The sequence below is a fragment of the Diplotaxodon limnothrissa genome, linkage group LG2 (assembly GCF_057381915.1).
Source record: "Diplotaxodon limnothrissa isolate DT_005_m linkage group LG2, D_limnothrissa_male_GT1.1, whole genome shotgun sequence".
NCBI lineage: Eukaryota > Metazoa > Chordata > Actinopteri > Cichliformes > Cichlidae > Diplotaxodon > Diplotaxodon limnothrissa.
In genome coordinates, this window is record NC_140597.1 from 22246160 (window position 1) to 22268121 (window position 21962).

The window sequence follows — 21962 nt, forward strand, 5'->3', positions numbered from 1 at the left end:
AAAATACACCCAGGTCACTAACGGTGTCGGTGAGGAAACTGTTAAAGGAACCGAGGGCGTCACGGAGTTGGCCACGGGAGGTCCAGGCTCACTACAGCCCGGGGGGAACACCGCACTCCCGGCACATTGTACCTTGACCTCCCAGTTGGCTTCGAGCAGGTGGCCTCTGAAGGATGCGGCCAAAACATTTGCAAGATCTCGCAAAACTTTTGCCTCAATTAGCATGCTTAATATTGAAGTTCATGACAGTAAAATTTGAAAAAAATTGAACAAATATGTTTTTTTGGGGGGAAAGGATGCCGAGAGAAAGCATCTTCACTCTGAAAAGGGCGCGTGAGAGAGAGAGATATTATTTTAATATTATTATTTATTTTGCACATAAATATCTGAAATCAGAGTGTCAGTCAGAGTGATGCTTCATTAGGCTCCTACAAAAAGTTTATTTGCTCACGTCTTCATAGCTAGTAAACACACTGCAGCAGTCCTGAGGGCAGCAGCCACACAAAGCCTGAACAAACAAGTCCTACATCTCCTGCTAAGTACCAGCGTCCCTCTCAGGCATCGCAGTGGTCTTCAGACCTCCTTGTCCTGGAGCTGTGGAGCAATACGGGGACTGAGCCCTAGAGAAGAGGCTCACTTTAGAGCTAATCCACTGAGGCAAAATCCAGTGGGGAGGTTTCTCTGGTGCTAATGGGATGTTGGAATGATGAGCGTGCTGCCTGTCACTTCATTTCCTCAGCAAAATCATCATCTGTGTTCACTGGAGCATGGTGAAAATTGGCACCCTAAAGGCAGAATATAAAGCTTGACAGAGAGCCATCTTTTGTCCTTCTCGTGTTGTTTAAGGGCAAAACATAATCTCAAGTGTCTTTACCTCAGAGGCAGTTGAGATTAGTCCTAAACAGACAATCTTGCTTTTGTTGTTTGTTTGTTTTACTTCAATCACGGCGTTGTGGTTCGCCAGTTTAGGACTGACCAGCAAACAAATGGACAAAGAAAGAGTAAAGCAGTACTGAGTCCAAGAACCTTTGTGTTACAGCGTGTGGAAGATCTTTTTGAAGTGTGTGCCGTGCAGCGATTCCTTCTTTGTGTGTCTGCTGCTTCCAGCATCACAATTACAAAAAACTACAAAAACTGCTTTCACAGTGTCACACATGTGTATGCAAAGATGTGTGTCTGATACAGTGTGAGGATGGGACGCTATTACTTCCAGTATAATATGCTAACCAGTCATATGCCTCCCTTAGAATATTTTTAACTGGAATAACTCCCACTGTTGGAACTTCAGGTTCAGGTGATGGTTATGATACCATGTTCTCGACTGCAGTGATCGGGTTTTCTGTCAGAAGTTCAGCTTCAAATTAACATAAATTATCAAATTAAACAATCACATGGACTCAATGCAGTTAGGCATGTACAAATGTCAGGATGAGCAGCTGACGTTCAAAGTGAGCATCAGAATGTGGAAGAAAGGTGACCATTTTGAACATGATTTGGTTTTTGGAACCAGAGTATTTCAGAAACTGCTGATCTGCTGGGATTTTCCTGCAGAACCATATTTAGAGTTTACAGAGAGCAGTCTTAAACTGAGAAAACACTGAGTGAGCGGCACTTCTCTGGGGGAAAATGACATGTTGATGCAGAGGTCAGAGGAGAATGACCCGTCTGCTTCCAGCTGATAGGGAGCCAATTATTCAAACAACCACTCATTATACCCAAGGTATGCAGAAGATCAGATGAGATAGAACTGCAGGAGACCTAAATGGAGGAAATTTAGGATACTTGTGCTCAGAAAAATATGAGATAAGTGGAAAAACATTCCCATGGTCTGATTTTCTGCTGCTACATTCAGATGGTAGGGTCTGAATTTGGTGCAAGTAAATATGAAAGACTGCATTCATTGTGGCTTCTATCAATGGTTCAGACTGCTGTTGGTGGTGCAATGGTGGTCTTAGTACCAACTTAGCATCATCTTTATGCTACAGCCTAACAAAGTGTTGGTGCAATCCAATGGAACACCGTGAGGATGTGATGGGACAGGAGATTTTCATCATATTGTAGATTTGCAGCTGACTAACCTGTGTGGTGCTATCATCTCAATATGAACCAAAACTTCTGAGGACTGTTTCTATCAGCTTGTTGAAGCTACAGTATTAAAATGAAACCAGTTCTGGAGGTACAAGCAGGTCCAACCTGGTACTAGCAAAGTGTGACGACAGATCTAAGACCCCTGTCATTGTGTCCTTAGTGCTCTTTTCATGGAGTTAAAGCTATCCAATAAAGCTGCCAGAATCTATGTTACACCACCTTAGAGCCTTTTAATAAAACTCTTTCATAATTTCTGTCTGCTTGTAATGAATATTGTTAGATTATTTGCCCATGTCTTGCCTCTGTCTATTCTTTTTTTTTTACATAACTGCTTTCTTTCTCCCTGTAGCATCTTTCTCCATTTCTTTCTGTCTCTGAGCATACAGATAAGTGAATATGAAACAGACATTATATTTCCCAGTCCTTTGCAAACACAAATCTTAAACCCCTCGGCTAAGCAATGAATATTTTCTCTGTGTTTTACACTCCTTGTTTTTGAGCACACACACACACACACACACACACACACACATCTACGCGCGCGCGCACACACACACACACACACATGCACTATTCAATTCCATTACAAAGAGCACTGTCATCAGTTTCTCACTTTCGCAGTAGTGATTCCTTCATATTGTTTTAGGAGCATGTTTAGCACTTTTTGCCACGCAGATGCTGGAGGATCTGGGATGTACTGTAATGACTCTAAGGTTAAACAGTTTGTAGAAAGTACTGTGCAAGCTCATTTACATTACAGGTGCTGTAGTCAGCACACACTGGCTTAGCTACTGACTACACATGCTAATTATCCAGAGATTTCTATTAGCAATTCCTGTGAATCAACTCTGAGTCATGACCTCCTCTTTAACATGTTTGTTTTTCCGAGCTGCACAAAACTCTCCAAGGGATTTTTCTTCAGTCAGTACTGACAAACTGGACAAACTAGTAGATTTCTTTTTAAAGGCAAAACATGTTTTTTATTAAATATTTCAACCAGTTAATCAGCTTTCTTGAAATTTGATTCATATGTCCAGGGGCTAAGGTGATAATCTGTGAAGTATTTCTGCTGGTGAGCTTCCCCAGTCTGCCATTCAATCCAGTGTATGCCGTGGAGATAAACACTCAGCATGTCAGGTAGTAATATTACCACATGGTCCTGCCCCCACAAATTAATGCTTGTCCATTCAAAGAAACATGATCCTGCGTGGTCCAAAAGAGAAGAATTACTGGTTTTAAACAGAGAGATCTGAGTTCTTTGTGAAACTTCATGAGCATACTGAAGCAATAATTACATGGGCAGCAGTACAGCAGTAACAGTAACAAGATCCTGGGTTTGAATCCATCAACTCGCTCGGCCTTCCAACGTGGAGTTTGCATGTTCTCCCCGTGTTTGCGTGGGTTCCCTCTGGGTACTCCACAGTCCAAACACATGCAGTTAGTGTGGTTAGGTAAGCTGGTGATTCTAAATTGCCCACAGGTGCGAATGGTTGGATGTCTTTCTGTTCCAGCCCTGTGACAAACTGTAACCTGAAAGAAAGAAGGAAAGACTGAACGTTTTAGCTGCCTATTCTCAAACTGCCAACTTTCACAATCTATTCATTGGAGCCATTGGAACAGAAAAACACTGCTTGTTTTTTTAACAAAGTTAAAAGGACTGTCACTTACGTAGCAGTGCTCATGTGAATAAATGCATGTAAAGTATCTGTCGTTTTCATCAGTGTTGATCCTTTTGATGCTGCAGGACTTTTTGTAGACGCGCATCTATTGAGCACCATGCATAAGCACACACTGTATGTGTGGTAAGGTTTTTTAACTGATCATCAGCAAATGGGTGTTCACAACATGTTTCACAGAACTGAGAAAATAAGGGCCAAACAGTAAAAACATACTGCAAGTTACTTCAGTGCTGATACTTTACTTAGTTTAGAATACAAGCGAACAAACTGCAGATACAGTAATAATACATCAATAGCAAATTATGGACTTAGCTAAACTGAACTGGAGCCACACAAAGTCCCAGATTCATATCTTTAGTTAGCACACGATTAAATGTAGGTAGTCATCAGAATAAACTATTTATGCCCCAAAATAATAACTTTAAGTCATTTCAGTGTTTATATTTTTCCATTTTGTGACATGGAAAATTTACACTGTAAAATGTCAGATTTGATTAAATTTGGTCCAATGACATATGTTCTGCCCTCGCACTTAACTAGGCAGACAGACAACCATCATCCCATGTAGAAAAACCACACCGTTGTTCCTTTCTGGTGGATTTATTTGATTGGATGCATAGCATGGCTTTGTCGAAATACATGAATGGATGAATGGTAAAACTGTAAACAAACACAAAATGTCCCATGTGAGCTAATATAAGCAAACATTCTTACAATTAGAAGATGCTATGACCTGTTACTATGCAAAGCAAAGCAGAACGAAACAAGCTAACAAGCTAACGTTAGCGGTTAGCTAGCGCTAATTAGCGTTTAGGCTAATGACTAATAAAGCACATCATTGAGTCAATTTGCTTTCTCAAAATATCACAAACAACACACGGCAGTTAGTGCTAACATAAAACACAACAATACTGCCAACTTACAGACTGTGCTGGCTTAAGAGGTAGCATAGGCAGGCACAGGAGTAGCAAACTGTCCTTCTCCCGTTAGACAGGAAGTAATGAGAAGTAGCACTTCCGGTAGAATGTCAAAATAAAATGAACAGTGTGCCAGAAACGAATAAAGATTGCATGAACTTGTATAACACTACATAACATGAGTGGTGACTCTTAAGGAGCCAGAACAACATATACATGATTGATATACATTCAGTTTATACCAAGCAAAATTTCCTTAATGAATAATTATTTGAAATAATGAAAATAAAATAAATTTTCATATATTTCACTTACATTTCACTCCAAATTATTGCTTCATGTTTATGAGTGCAAATGCATTTTTTGCAGTGTATGGAGCATTACAGTAGTTTTAGTTCAATCTTAATAAATATTGCAGGACTAAACTTAATACTAAAAAAGTAAGCAAAGCTCGAGTTCAGACAATAATTCTGATGGCTAAAGAACCAAATGGGACAGGCAAAAAAAAAGCTTGAGTTCCATAAATACAATCAAAGAAATTTCTCATGCTTTATTATTTACCCTGAAAAGGTGTAGTGTTGCAATAGTGAAAAAATATTTTGTATATATTATCGCCTGTATCTCTTAACCTCTCTAAATTTGTCTCTCTTAGATGAGTCATAAATAAATGTTAAAAGAAGACGATTAAGTAGAATTAGAAGCAGCAAAACAGGAAAAACAGTTTAGTGAAAAAAAGAGATGCATGAATATAATTCCCAGGAAAAGGTTTGATTTTAAAGCAGAGGTTATGATGGTGACAAGTAATTTAATTTGATATTATTTGACATGGATAAATTGGGTCAATATTACAAAGAGCTGCTAAACGTTAAACTGTGGCTACACGTCTCTCTTTGTACGTCCCTCTCATGGGTTACAGGTCTGGTTAAATGACTCTGAAATGACAGAACCAATTAATTTAAAGAATTTATACACGGACAACCATAATGAAAGGCACTCCTATAACTCTTATCCAATTTGTGCATGTGGAAACAGCTACCATACAAGATGAACGCAACTGTCACACCTGTGAGAAACAACAGACGTTGTTGCCTTTGTTTTATTAGACCATTTATAGTGCTGAGAAAATAAGGCAGAAGTATGACTCTTACATGGCACTCAGTTCTTCTGGAGTGTGAACACGACACTTTCCTGAATATTTCATGCCTGTGTAAGCACTCCTCGAGATGTATCTTTGAGTGTCTGTGACTCAACTGCTGTATGATGTGAAGATGAAACCCAAGAGGAGCTGGTCTCCACTCAGGAAGTATCTGTACTGTGCAGACACGGTGTAGCCTCAGTTATTGTTGTTGGTCTGTGATGCCCTGTGTTCCATGGCCCTTAAGTGGCTGAGACGAGCACAATGAGTGCATGGTTGTGTCAAAAAACACACAGCAATCCACAAACAGTGTTTACACAATTTCCAGGAAAGGCAAACTCGCAATGAAAAGAATGAACCGGCAGTTTTCCGTTAAATCTCTGCTGCTCATTTAGCATTTCATATCACCCTCTGCAAATCTGACTGCATGAGAGTCTTTTGGCTGCTCTTTTATCTTTTCCTTATGGCACAGGATCACTGCTAGTAACACTTCTCATTTTAGATTACCCGAGCCTTCAAAGCCCAAAGCCGACTGTACTTCCTCAGGAGGCTGAGGTCTTTTAACATCTGCAGGAAGCTCCTGAGGATGTTTTACCAGTCGGTGGTTGCTGGAGTACTTTTCTATGCTGTGGTGTGCTGGGGGAGCAGCACAGCAAAGAGGGACTCATCCAGGCTGGAGAAACTGATCAGGAAGGCTAGCTCTGTGGTCGGCATGAAGCTGGACACTCTGGTGACAGTGGCAGAGAAAAGGACATTAAAGAAACTGATGGACATTATGAACAATGCTGGGCATCCTCTGCACACGGCCATTAACAACCAGAAGAGTCTGTTCAGTGACAGGTTGCTTCTCCCCAAGACAAGAACTAACAGACTTAAAAACTCCTTTGTCCCACACGCCATCAAACTGTTTAACTCCTCTCTGGAGGGGAGAGGGAGGGGAAACAGGAGGACAAAGGAGGGGGGAACAACTAAGCTGTAGTGCCTCTTCACCTCACTGTACAATACCTTGTGCAATACTTTTTGTAAATAGTCAACAGTGCAATAGACTCAATACTTGAAATGTGCAATTCACTTGTATTTTTATTTTTTATTCCTATTTATTCTATTTATCCCCTTTGTATATTTTATTTATATTTGTCTCTGTATTTATATATGTGTGTGTGTGTGTGTGTATATATATATATATATATATATATATATATATATATATAACAATTCTGTAACTGTAACTTCGGTCGTTGCTGTGCTTTTTGGAAGTCGAATTTCCCAGAGGAACCCACCCGAGGGATTAATAAAGTTCTATCTTATCTTATCTTAAAGCCACAGGCTTCAACCTTGCTTGTCAGTGTGGCGACTCCCACGTGGATCTCCTCGTTTGATGGCATAACCACTCATTTAAACAATTTGTTGTTGGCGTTAGCTCAAGGCTAAATAAAAAGGGTCTGTTGGTGCCACAGTGCTGGTATGAATTTGCACAAGGTAACACACAAACCTTTAATGAAAGGTATTCAGACATCAGCAGCAGTAGACACAGCTAGAACCACTTGGACACAGTTCAAACCCCCCTCTGTACCGAGCATGTGTGTGTGCTATCAGCAGATGGGGACAGCGGCAGGTTGTATGTGCGGCTGTGCCCACATATGTGTGTTGTAGGAGGTCCTCAGTGCTTCCTCAGTGCTCTTCATAAAATGACCTCGGGAGTTGTGGGTGTTGACATTTTGGAGCCTAGCCAGCCTAAGAGCTCTCTAAACAGACATAACGCATCGCTGCAAAAGCCCTTTGTGACCTGTAAGGTATCCGTGCGTGGGTGGGGGAGTTTCCATTCAAGCATCCCCTGAGAGCCTTTGAGCTTCTTCTAAAAACTTTTCAAGCTTCAGGTTAGTGAACTTACTGGAGCAACGTAGTTGTTAAAATGTAGCATGTTCCTCGTAGGAGTTTGTGGAGCGCAAAAAGGGGCTGAAAGACTGGATGTAGTCAAAGGAAGGGGGGAAAAAGCTTGAGATGAATAGCATTATCACGTCATGGCTTGCTAAAAGTTTGACATTTTGTGTACAGCTTGCTCTACAACCCCCAAGTTGCCACTTGGCCTTCTCAGTATTACAGATAACTGTGGTCACTAAAAACAAACAGTCAAAGTGAGAAAACGTGTTAACTTTTGTTCTCAGAATTTGTCTCAGTAGTCTGACTATCCAGTTGTTAAGTGATGATGTATGAAACCTGCTTCCAGGTCCGAACTACTCTGTGTTTATTAAGGCTGTTGTGTTTTTAACATGTTTTAATGCTTTGTATCTTGTTCTATTTAATCTCAACAAGCCCCCAAAAACAGTCAGTGATCACTGTCGGCCTCTCTCAGTTTTTATCATCACTGTTCATTTTAAAGCTCAGTCTTTAACTACAGCCCAGCCCCTGCAGCAGTATATTAATGACTAACCTCGTATTGTGGATGGATTATCTCAGTTGTTCTCCTGACTGAAGTTTGGTCCGTTTACAGCATCCTGCCATGCGATTGCATTTGTCCCTAACCATCAGGAACCCTCACGTTAACTTTTATCGAGTGGGGGAAAAAAAGTCACAAGACTGATGAATCCTTGTCTCAGTGCAATCCTTCACATCCTTTGGTTTCTATCACTTCTGCAGCTGTTGTCATTGCTAATGTATTTGCTTAGATTTTGTGTTTAAAATATTGCATTTTTCTATTTGGTGATGTTTTTAAGCTGTAGCATGTTTGACCTCTCAGGCTCACCAGAGAATTCTGGTAGAAAGAAAAAACAAAGTCATGACCTAAAAACATTTTTCAGTGGCACTAACCCCTCTATACAATATTGATACATCACAACTTTCATTAAAACTGAATAACGTGTAGCACTGCTTGAATAAAAATAAATGCTACAGACACATTTATATACACAATAAAAGTTGCCTGGTTGCTGTAGCTAAAGACTAAAAGACAAAGTTATTTAAATCCTCTCTACACTAGTGTCATTGATTTTCATAGATAATGGTATTCATTCTCCTGGTCTGCCCAGGTGGCATCAATAGTGACTTAACAATATTCAGCTTTTATATTCAGATCAATACATCCTAATCCCCAACATTGATTTTACATGCTGAATATGTATGTCAGTGAAATGTGCCCCTTGTCACTTTCTGTTTGTTGTCCATTTGTTCCCTGTGCATGTGGAACACACAGAAGATTATACCAGATCAACACATGAGCATTTCTTGGTATGGATGTGGGAGGCATGATACTGGGGTAGGACACACATTCTAAGTGTTAAGTGTGTTTACATTGTTCTTTGGTACCCAGTCTTGTGTGTGGTGCGAACAAAAAACCCTCTGTAATAACTTTGGATGGTGAACAAACATAAGTTAGAATAAATCAAGAAATGTCAGGGTTCAGATTCCCAGTCATAGAAAGTCCTCTGACGGGATAGAACCGCGACTATGTGTCTCTGTTAGGCAGCACCTACATGTTATCTCCCAAACTGCTCGTCCACCTCCTGCCTCAGTCGCCCTCTCGGGCTCGCAGCTTATGTACCAAACCTGAGGAAGACGTTAAACTGAGCTGGATTAAAATGACTTGTGTTCAAATCACAAATGCATTGTGAGTCATCAGGATTCTGCATTTACGAGCTTATCAAGCTTGTTTTTTATTTTTCCATTTGAAAGACACAAGCTGAAGATTTATATAATTTTTTGTAAATGATGACATATGTGTGCACGTGATGTACGTAGACGTATAGTTAAAGGTTAGGTATGACCTCTCTGCTGACAAAATATGTGAGTGAGAGACAGAGAAAAGGAGATTTTGTCACTGTCTGGACCCCACTCACCACTCTCACTGTTCATTGGCTCTCTCCCCTCCTGTTAATGTCTATGTGTATAAAAATGAAAAATGCATTAATGGCTGAATACGGCCTAGAGAGTGACAGTGCATTGACTGATGACGGAATGAACAAGCTCATTATTAAAGGTCTTATCACCCCTCTGCAGATGCACTTACACACATGCGCACACACAGAGTGTGAGAGAGAGACCTCAGTTGTTCAATGTCATGAATGCGTTTGTCATCATAATCAACACTTTGGCCTAAAATCACCTTTTTGAAAAGTTTTAAAAGGACCTTTTGTAGATCAGTGTTGTCCAAAGTACAAAAGCTCAGATGTGATTTCTCTGTAAACACGTAGAGACACACATAATAGTGCGAGTGGTGCAGTGTTGGCGCTGCTAGTTTAAGTGAAAAAGACGTGGAAAGACAGTCGAGGAAGTCATCTTAATGACTGAATGTTGAAAAAATAAATCTGCTTGATGTATTTTCATCAGCTGTAATACAAACAAACAAACAATCATACGTTCATCTGCGATTATCAGAATCATCATTCAGGGTGTTACATTTTCGAACACCATCATGCTTTCCCAGTTTACAGAAAGATGAATCTGCCAGCTCATACCAAACCTTCATGACAAACTTTATAGTCAGAGGCTGTTTATCTGTTTTTAAGGTGGTTACATCCTCATATCCCTTAAACATTCATGATGTTGTGATTATATAACCTGTAGGTAACTCAGAGTCATGTAGAAAATGGCAATTTAGATATTTATCTAATTACCAGGAAAATGGACACAGTCTAACAAGGTGCATGGATACAACACTAATGCAGCAGATATGAGAATAATTCTGCTCCATTTAAATTCAGACCTTCACATAGTTTTTCCAATTATTAATAATCAGTATTGACTGGTAATTATATATAACAGCTGGGGGAACTGCTTCCATAACAGTAATGGTATTAGCCAGACTCATTCATTATGATGCGCATAAAGTATAAATAAATATATCCAAATGCAGCTTAGTCTGTTTGTTTTTTTCTTACCAAGCAGAGGGACCAAGCTAGACTTGACCCAAAATGCAATAGAAAATTTTACATTTTTAATACATTTTGAAGCAGTTACAGTAATGAAAATACATCAAAGGTGTCACTTTAGCTCATCGTGCTATTTATCCCCCCCCCTCCCTTTTTTTTTATTTTTACCACGATTAACCAGATTGGACCAAAGATGTACGATGTAAATGTCTAAAATATAATATATTAGTTTTCTTTTTAATTTGTACCATCCTGAATGTTTTCAGCAAACACATATTGCCAGCCAGACACCAGATGATCAATTTTGCACATCCTTAAAGTTCATTTTAGTGTCATTATTTAACTATGGTAATGTTACTGATTGTCATTTTGTTAGCTAATGCTACAACTATTTCTATAGTGAAATCAGAAAACAGGAATATAAAAGTAAGAATTTATAATAATGGAAAATGGAAAAGCTTTAGGGCGCCGGCCCTTTGAGATGCCTGCACTAGACTTACCGCTCAATCTTTATCCCCACCCTCACCTGCTATCACGAGCTTTGGGCAGTGGCTGCTCCTCCCTTAAAGAGGCTGAGGAGTTCAGCCACATGTTTTTAAAGAAATGGAAAACTTTGTTACTGATAGCAAAGTAAATAGTAAAATCCTCCCTTTTTATGCTTCCCTTAACTTTATTTTATCGAGCTACCTTCCACCAACCGATTTCTGATTTCCTTATATAAACTGTTCAGTCATTATGTTCTTTTATTTTCTTCTACTTAATCGATTGCTACTTGACTTGCTTTTATTGTGTGAAAATAATTCAAGAAGCTGATGCTTTACTTTCCACTTCGGCATCTTGACGGTTATTCAACCTGTTTAATACGAGCCATTGTGAGAGATTGAAAGCACTTTAGCGTACAGATAGCAGAAAGATAATTAGCTTAATCTCCATGGGTGGCTGAGTCCCCTTCAGCCACTATGATGGAAATAGTGTGCGTTCCCATCCATGCTGTCGGTGGGACCAGCGGCAGTTAGGTAACAGTCCCTTAACTGATTTGAATCAACTAATTAGAATCACTAACTACACTTCCTCCCTCCCTCTCTCTATCACACACAGATACACATGTCTGTGTTTCAAACTGGAGCTGCAGCAGCCAGCTGTGCTCGTCGATAGCTTCTCGTTATTCATATGCCGCTTATTATCTGTTTTAGTGTTCAGCTCTAAGTCATCGCGATTCTTTCTCTTTCAATAATTGTCTTATATTTCCTGCTCTCGCAGTTCTTAGGTATCATTTTTTGCAACTAGCCACAAGAGATCAAAAATCTCTGGGGGTCACAGTCTAATGGGTCTTCGTTGTGATCCTCAGAAGAGAATTTTACCTTCGACTGAGACTCATCGGCAGGCTTCAGTCACAGTTCCTGCATTAACGCCTGTTACAATTACATTTTAAATAAAAGGATGTATTTCATGGTATTTCTGTGATGTGTTAGTGAAAATGTGAATATAAGTTTTAAAGTTCCCTGAAAAGGTTTTGTAAAAAGTCGTTTTTACAGTTCACTGTATGTTTTTGTGTCGGGTGGCAATTCTAACACTGCAAAACAAACTATTTGAATAAACTGGAATTGAAATGAAATGTTCAATTTCCTTTCTGCAAAATGCAAAAGACAAAACGCCTAACCAGTCGGTTTTATAAGATGGAGAAAAGTAAAGTGACACTCTCTACACTTTCTGCCAGTTAAAACTGTTCACCTCGTACCTGTCATATCCAAGCTCGTCTGTGTTTTTCTTTTCATCTGCAAACCTCTCTCTCCCCTCCAGAGCCCTTCATTTTTAATATATGCCTTTAATCATTCAGCTCAATGTGCAGCGTTAAGGGAGAGCGTTTGTTTCCTCCATCAGGGTGTCCCTCCAGTGTGGCACTGCTCCTGAGCAGATGGTATCTGTGATAAGGACCTACAATGAATATGCATCCCTCACCTCGGCACTTGCACCGGGGTCACATTAAAGCCCATCGATCTCACACACACACTTGCTTTACACTGCGTCCTCCACCTTCGGGCCCGTTCCAAAGAGTGCTTGTTGCGTCAGAAATTGGCCTCGGCATATTTCACACAGCAGCAGATCATCACACTGACATTACAATAAAGCTAAACTGCCTGAGAGTCAGTTTTCTGTTACTACAAGGCTTTTTTTTCCCTTGCTCCTGATGATGATTCACGCTTCACATTTTCTTGGAAGATCTTAAAAAGGTCTAAGAATGTGTATGTTTGGAACAACACTTAAAGCAGTGCAACACACTTAAGCAAACCAGATAGTTTGTTTATAAAAACATGTTTTTTATTTAGCCGTCCCTCTGATATACCGTAATTCCCGGACTACAGAGCGCACCTGATTAAAAGCCGCATGCTCTAATTTTAGAAAGAAAATCAATTTTGTACTTGTACAAGGCCGCACCGGATTTTAAGCCGTATGCGTTTCACTTGTAATATGAGATATTTACACAGAAATATTACACGTGAGGATTTTTAACGTTTAATTTAATCCGTAAGGTAACATAAACATGGTAACATAAACGTTATGGTAACATACAAAAATACATACTGCAAATGCTTCTTTTCCTCGAACAGCAGCTGTAACACGGCTTCCTGTAAGTATACGTACATATCAGTAACACACAAATTACGTTGCTTATGGTTTTTTTACGTAACAGTGCACAAACAACATTACAACTCTTAACAACCGGTAAAAATATATACCGTGCACAAAAAAATGCATTAGCCGCACGCAAGTATAAGCCGCAGTGTTCACAGTGTGGGAAAGAAGTAGCGGCTTAAGACCCGAAAACTACAGTAGTCATTTCAAATCCCGTCCATCCTGGTCAGTCTGTTGCTTTAGATCAGGGCTGTCCAACTCCAGCCTCTGACTGACCAATTGATATATGTCCTCTTCGTCTCAGCCACCTCTCTCAGCACTCCTGTCTGCTTTCTTCATCTCATTTTTCTTTACTAACCTCTGTATTTGGAAAAAAAGCCTATCCTTCCTCATTCCACCACCAAGTCCCATCTTCTTGGCGCTGTCCCTCACCAAACTATGAACTAGTTACCGGTATCTGGAATCTCTTCTCTACCACCAGGAGCCTGATTCAACTCTGTGCAGCATTCTTTCATCTTCAACTAACACCATTTAATCCTTGCAGCTTTCTCAATTTACCAGTCATAGTCCCTACATTAACATTTAACGTCCCTACTCTCACCTCTGCTTTCCTGGCTTTCCTTCATTCCTGCTGCTTCTGAACACCCTGTCATAGAACCACGGCCGACCCGGCGGCATTTCCATGCTTTCCAGGATCTTTTATTCTTTCCAGTTGCTGTACAAACACTCGGCTGCAGCTTTGCAGCTCCCAGCCAGGCACATACCACCAACAACAACCACCATTCAGGAGCTGGCTCACCCTTTAAGCCGGTGAGGCGTGATTGCGGATGCCGCGAAAAAAACTGATCTGAGTAACTCTGAATGCTACCAGTCAGGCTGCTCTGAGTATTTCACAAACTGCTGATCTGCTGGGATTTTCCAACACAACTATCTCTCGGGTTTATAGAGAATGATTCGAGGAAGAGAGAAACAGATATAGAAAAGAGAAGTGAACAGCAAAGAAAATGCCTTGATGATTTTAGAGGTCAGTAGAGAATAACCAGACTGCTTTGAACTGACAGGAAAGCGACATTAACTCAAATAACCACCGATTACATCCAATGAATGCAGACACGCATCAGATGTCTCAATTTCTACTGAGACATTCTTGTGGTAGGGTCAGACTTGGATCCATCCGTCCTCGTATCAATGGTTCACGCTGCTGCTGCTTGTAATAGTGTGGGGGATATTTTCTTGGTACACTTGGCTCCTTAGTACCAACTGAACATCTTTTTAATGGCACAGCCTGCTCGGGTATTGTTGCTAATCATGTCCATCCCTTTATGAGACAGTGTGCCCATTTTTAAGGTGTTTTCTATCAGGATAACACAACAACAGCAACTGTGTGATCCTGATACGTCAATTCAGACCAAAATCTTTGAGTAATGTTACCCACACTTGTAGTTTAATTTATGCAACAAAGTATTATGGGAGTTCTAAAGGATAAAGGGGTCCAACCCACTTCTAGCAACGTCTGTCTAATGAAGTGTCCAGTGACTGTACATCAACTGTTTCTGCTGACTGACTAAGGCAACTCTTTATCAAATCTAACTGATTGTAAAGTTAAAGATTTTAAACACCAGTAAGTACGTTTTCTCTTTGGTACGGTCACCTCGAGTTTTGGCAGCTCGTAATGAAAACACCAGCGTCAGTACGTCATTATGAATCTGATGTCTTTGTTTGTGTTGAATATCTCTGTCAAATGAACAAACTTGCAAACATTGCTGACGTATATTGACATAATTTCTGAAAGGTACCAGCTGACTCACAAGTCGCTCTCAAAGTATCCCAGCATAAAATGAATATGCATGTGTGACTCATGTACACACAGACACACTAGCAAATAAATAAATGCTCATGCATGGAAATTCACACTCATTTTTCACTAACATGTTCACACACCCACACAGGCTTATTTGCATATCAGTGGGTACGTTCGTGTCTGGCCTACATTCACAACAGTAACGCTGAATGCAAAGCTTACACGCATATATGAACACACAAGTGCACGCACTCTCTTTCTCGCTGAAAGTGTTCACTCCATCCACTGAGACAACACAGATAATTCACAGATAAACATGCATACATTTGCTGCAGTTGTGCACAGGTGGCACTTTTATTTTTACTTGGTTTATAATTATTTTCACGCACGTCTCTGGAGCAACCCCAGCCTGTCCTTCTCTGGCAAACCTCTCCAGATCCTCCAGATTTAACTGCCTTCTAGCGAGGACCCTGGTCTTTGGTTCACCCGACAGATTTTAAAGTCAGGACGTTGTGCAGGCCAGTCAGCAACGCTCACTTTGAACTTCTGGAGGTCTTTCTTCACCAGGACGTGTGTTTTGGGTCATTGTCATGTAAGACGACAAAGCTATGTGCCACGCCCAGTTTTGCTGCTGACCGCTTTTGGTTTTCTTTCAGAATCTTCACACATCCTTCATGGTTTCTTCCACCTTGATGAGATTCCCAGTTCCAGACACACTGAAGTGTCCCCACAGCATAATGCTCCCACCACCGTGCTTCCCTGTGGTCTCTCTCCTCCTGCTTTCTCCAAACATCTTAGTTTAGTCTTATCTGACCAAAGGACACTTTGAGTGGGCGACCGTGGCTCAGGGGGTTGGGAATCGCATCTGTAACCGGAAGGTCGCCGGTTCGATCCCTGGGCTCTCTGTCCTGGTCGTTGTGTCCTTGGGCAAGACACTTTACCCTACTTGCCTACTGGTGTTGGCCAGAGGGGCCGATGGCGCGATATGGCAGCCTGGCTTCTGTCAGTCTGCCCCAGGGCAGCTGTGGCTACAACTGTAGCTGCCTCCACCAGTGTGTGAATGCGAGAGTGAATGAATAGTGGTATTGTAAAGCGCTTTGGGTGCCTTGAAAAGCACTATATAAATCCACTCCATTATTATTATTAGAATCTTTCTCCAGGTTGTTCTTAGTGTACTTCACACATGTTTGTTGTGATTGTAGAGCTCTTGTTCATCCCTGTTGTTGTTTTTATGGTACTCTACTCCAGTCTGGCTCTAAGACATTTTTCTTGGTCTGCAGCATCACAGTCATTCCTGTGCACAGTTCTAGTGACTGTTATCTTTGATACTACATTTCCTGACTTGGCTAAGTTAATCTCTTGTGTCTAAGCAGTTGTTCCAAGCTCTTTAGAAACGTCTCTAACTATTGGTCTTCGAAATCTTTCTCGTCCTACCTCAGTCAGGCGTGTTCTGTCCTGGGGGTCTCTCTTTGAATTTCTTAATGATACTTCTCACTCCATTTCTTGGCATTTGGAAACATTGTGATAACTTTGTATACAAATAATTGATGATCCCCAAAGAAAACTCATCCTTAGAACATCTACTGGCCTTTAATCCTTTTCTGCTTTATATTTCACAGGGGCTAATAATTTAATCCTCAACCGTGCTTTTGAAATGAAGTGGAAGAGAAGTACAAGAAGTATGTCTGTGTCCCTCTTTGTAAAGCTTTGCTAACATTTGATTAAAAAACATTCCAGTAATGTTTCACTTTACTTTGAATAGGGCATGACATACATCCTCGATGTATCCACACCCAGCATAAATGTCTCCCGTGTCTCTGCCCATTCCCTGCTTGGGCATTTTACAATTTCCCAAAAGGTCAAATCAATTTGATATACAGAATGTAGAATCTGATTATGCACACTTAACAGCACAAAATGTGCGCCTTTTTTTCTGTTGCCTTTTGAGAAGAGGAGGAATGACACAGTGGATCGGTCCACAGCAAGCGCTTTGGCTGAGATTACATTAACAGTCATTCACAGCCAGTTAATATACAGTCAACCAGGCCAAAGGTAGACAAAAGCTTCCTTTTGTCTACCTTCTGGCCTGAACATATGATAATTCATTATTTGATGTTTCTGAGCATTTACCGCCCAGAGAATATTTAATGAGGAATGAAAATCACACATTTATTGGATCTCAAATCTTTAGTTTTGAGAATCACCGAATGTAAACCTAGTATGCATGCAAGAACAGGGTGCCTTTTTTCAACCAGTTGGTTTCAGTTTTTTTCTTATTCTTTTTCTTTGCAGAAGAAAAAAACAACATTACTGTGGACATGAACATTCAGAAGGTCAAAAATCAAGCAACCCTTGAAATGCTGAAGTCATTCCATTTGCAGTCCCAAATATTACGGGCGAGGCAGCAGGAATAATGATCATTATGTTGAGAAAATGGCACTGATTTGTAATATTGTTTTTAATGCTAACAGGAGAGCTATGTCTCAAAAATTTCAAATTCGAGTAGAAGTTCACATTAGGTTTGATGACATAAACAGTTTTTCTTCCATCCAAGATTCAAGCTGAAGGAAAGCAATGGTTTAATCTATGTGAGCACCTGCAGAGCTAAAATGATCAGAGCTGGGTGATTCTTATTGACAGACATGTTGCTCAAATTACTTGGAAATGCTCTAAAGTTTCTGACCCTCAGGCACAGTAATATATGACAACAGGGATGTGCACGCATTTACAGCTTCCTTGAATTGAACAAAAATGCCAAAGTTTATACAGCATCCTCTGTAAAAACTGCACTAAAATAAACGTTGTCTACTTTATGTGGGGTCTAGCACGTGATTATTACTGTGCCCTGCTGAATGTGCCACACTGCAGTGAACTGTGTAACTATAAAAGGTCTAAGTAAAGAATCATTTTCAATTCAGTCCAATTTTATTTATACAGCACCAAATCACAACAACAGTCGCCTCGAGGTGCTTCATATTGTAAGGTCGACCCTACAGTAATACATACAGAGAAAAACAACAATCATATGACCCCCTATGAGCAAGCTCTTTGGTGACAGTGGGAAGGAAAAACTCCCTTTTAACAGGAAGAAACCTCCAGCAGTCAGTAGTACATTTTCCATCCATCCATCCATTCGCTTCCGCTTATCCTTTTCAGGGTCGCGGGGGGTGCTGGAGCCCATCCCAGCTGTCATAGGGCGAGAGGCAGGGTACACCCTGGACAGGTTGCCAGTCTGTCGCAGGGCCAACACACAGGGACAGACAACCATTCGCACTCACATTCATTCGCACCTAGTGACAATTTGGATTATCCAATTAACCTATCCCCACAAGCTGCATGTCTTTGGACGGTGGGAGGAAGCCGGAGTACCCGGAGGGAACCCACACAAACACGGGGAGAACAAGCAAACTCCACACAGAAAGACCCCGGCCTGATGTTGGAGTTGAACTCAGGACCTTCTTGCTGTGCGGCAACAGTGCTAACCACCATGCCACCGTGCTGCCTACTTTCTTTAAGTCACAACACATTTTGGGGTCAAGTTGAAAGGAAGGCAGATGTAAAAGTGAGGTCAGAGGTCAAATGCGATGCAGTGCGGTATTTTGAATCTTTATATGGTACATTCAACGTGTCGATAATACACACCACACATGTAAGAGTCGTGGTTTCTAAGTTTAAGGGTTTTTGGCAGTTTTTGACTGATAAATCATTAAGTCGGCCTTGAAAACCTCAAAGGATGTTCAGTCAAAACTTGTCAACTTCCCGTGCTTACAGACAGAAGGACATGCAAATATGACCACAAACATAATCTCCTTGGTGGAGGAAAAAAGAAGAAGAATTAGTTGTAGGTATGTCAGCAGTTAAACCACACCATGTGTCTAACTTCTAGAGCAGTCCTAATGAAAACAGGCAGCAATTTGTGCAATCAGCAGAGTCACCTCACAGCATGCAGACTCTGGGTTTGAACCTCCTAACCCCCCGGCCATTGGTAGTGCCTGCAGGGCTTGCCTCTGTTTCCTACCACAACCCAAACAGATGCGTGTCAGGTTCAGTGGTGAGTCTAAATTGGTTATGGTTGTGAATAAAAGGTCAATTAAGCGTATAGAATAAAGTGCTTTATGAATACATGAGTCAAATTAGACCAAATGTGGCTAAAAAGCTCTTTGAGTTATCAGTAAGTGTGAGGTAGATGGCAAACCATTTCACGCCACTTATTCCACAATCAGTTTTCACCCAGTAGATCAAATTGCTGCTGTCCTCCATCGTCAAACTCAGACTGAAAAGTGTTGGAATTCAATTTTCTATCTTTGATTGTTGTTTAGTTTTAGTTCAGCCCCAGTCCTGTTCTCAACAACCTCATTTCCAGCAGCAACTGTTTTTAGTTTTGATAAACCAAATGTTTGCTACTACTTCTCGCTGATGACTGAAATTTACATTTATTTTCTACACAGTACAGCCAAAAAAACAAATCCCAAGCATATTCATTCAGCAGGTCCTCTTTGCTTTCATTTTCTGGTATTTTCAGTCTCCATTTGTGTCCTCACACCTCTCCATTTCATCATCGATTTAAACAATAACACAACCGAAAAGCAGCGAGTTACAATGAATTGTGGAAACACAGTGTTGTTGTTCTGTCCTATGAATTTTTTATGCGTTCATCGCTTCTTAGATGGTAAAGAAGTACAAAAACAAAGACTGAAATTAGCCATTGTGAATCACTGCTGCGGGGTGGAAATTAATCATGTGACGCATCTGTTGGCGCCGTCCTAGCACGCACATAAGCACCGACAAAACACACCCTCTGCATCACTGGTGTCCTGTAATTTTCGACACAAGCAACCATTTTCAAAAGTTCAGCGATCTCTAATTCCTGCTGCTGCCTTTCTATGAGCCTGGCTGATACACGTAAACAGCAACCCCATCATTAACATCTATTTGAAGCAGACCTTTGATTTTAATTCAAGTTAGCGCAGACTCAGAACACTCACAAACACAATTTTTAGTCTTTTTCATAGAGAATTGACACATGCATGTACTGTTGATTTTCTAACCACATGACACATGGAAGCAAAGTCCAAACTCAAAATGGGAGATTATGGAAATATTATATTCAAAAGGACAGTTTACCGCACATAAAGATATATAGACGATTAAAACATGGATACAGCACCATTGTTTTTTCACAAAGGGACACATGAGCTCCCAAATGAAATTGTGAGCCATGAAATTTGAAACACAGTAAGCCAGAAAGACTTACAACTGTAAATGGGGGAGGATCTGTGCAGCGGTCGTATAGATGTGTATAGCGAAATTATGGGAAGATTGTGAAAGAGGAGAGGAAAGTAAAAGAGGAGTGGAGCACAGAAGAGAGGAGAACAAGAGTAGGTCTAGGTGAAGGGTTGTCTCATTAATCTTAAAAGGGCACAGCGGCACCTTCAGAATGCAAATGAAACTATCAGTCTTGTCACAGAAACACGAGGATGGAGCGATGGAGAGATTGACAGTATTACTGAGGGGAAAGGAAGAAGTAGAGAAAGAAAAGAAAGAAGAAAAAGAGATGGAAAGAGAAACCTGTGTTGAGTGCTTCTGCCATGCTGCAAAAGTCACATAAAGAGCATTTAATCCAACGTGGGAAACTATCTGTTTCCTAAAAGTCAAAGTAATTAAGGCGTCGTAGGTGAGCGAGTGCTTTTCGACTCTATATTTACTCCTGATATTAAGCCTCAGCTTTGTTCTTGCGCTTGTTTGTGTCTAATGGATGCTGAAAAAAATGTATCAAATGAACCAAGTGTTGATTTTCACACATAACACTTGCAATCTTTATTTTTATGCTCGAGCAAATCTCGCACCACCAAACATTTGGCAATAAAATAAAGTTGGATAAAGCTAGAAAAGAACCAAACCACTATAATCTAAAAAATATATATCGCTCTGCTGTAATGCACGTGTGCATATGATCATATGGATTAAAATCTACGTTTGTTTGGCTTCATGCAGGATTGTAACCCCACACTTCCTGGTAGAAGTTCAGTGATGTGCTTGTGATATTGTACCATTGTGCCTAATCGCCTATGCAGCACCAGATCTGGTCTGAAAGACACGTAATTGGCCACAGTCTCTTGTCATGGCCTAGATTTTGTAAAGCTTAAAAACAGAGCTCACAGGTGGTGCAGGAGTCTGGTCTCCTCTGAGGCTGTTTGAATTACAATCTGCTGAACAGCTCTTAAATGTAAGAAGCTTTAATAGCTCTACAACCCACCTGACTGATGGTTGATGTTAATTCTCACCTCCTCCTGTATGACAGGGCATTTTATGCAAGACACTGAACCCTGAATTGTTTCCAGTATAAGCCAAGACTTTGAATAGTAACTCATTTTTAATGATCACAATATGAGTTAATCAGCTGGTGCTTAGTTAACTCCGGAAACCACCTTCATGTGCTCAGACACAGAATAAATTACGTGTGGAATAGGACAGGCTTTTAAGGGAGGACAGCAGTATTGAGGATTGTTAGACACTGGGAGGTGGTGAGGGGGGGAAGGTGTCGGGCAGCACGGCGCACTGGCTTTTCAGAGTCAGTGAGGTAAAATGGGAAGGTGGTAGGAGTGGAAGCAGAGAGCGCTGCTGGTCATCAGAGGACAAAGGCAGTTCATCAACAGGTTCACCTGCACAGGGACAAGAAGGAATCATTAGGTGAGAAAAGTTGTGTTGTGAGCTGTCTCTGTGACTGAGGCAGCATCTAGTTGGTGTGACAGCTGGGTAGCTCTATTCTCTTTATATTTGGCTTTGTGATACTGCAGGCCGTTGATCAATTGATGGGGGCAACGGTCAGCTCTCCCTCGGGGC

The 21962-nt window shown here is 40.8% G+C and overlaps 1 protein-coding gene across 2 annotated transcripts in view; it reads left to right on the forward strand.

Annotated features, from left to right (window-relative positions):
* il1rapl2 (interleukin 1 receptor accessory protein-like 2) overlaps positions 1 to 21962 on the forward strand; it is a 443889-nt gene that overhangs the window by 319841 nt on the left and 102086 nt on the right. The window lies entirely within an intron of this gene.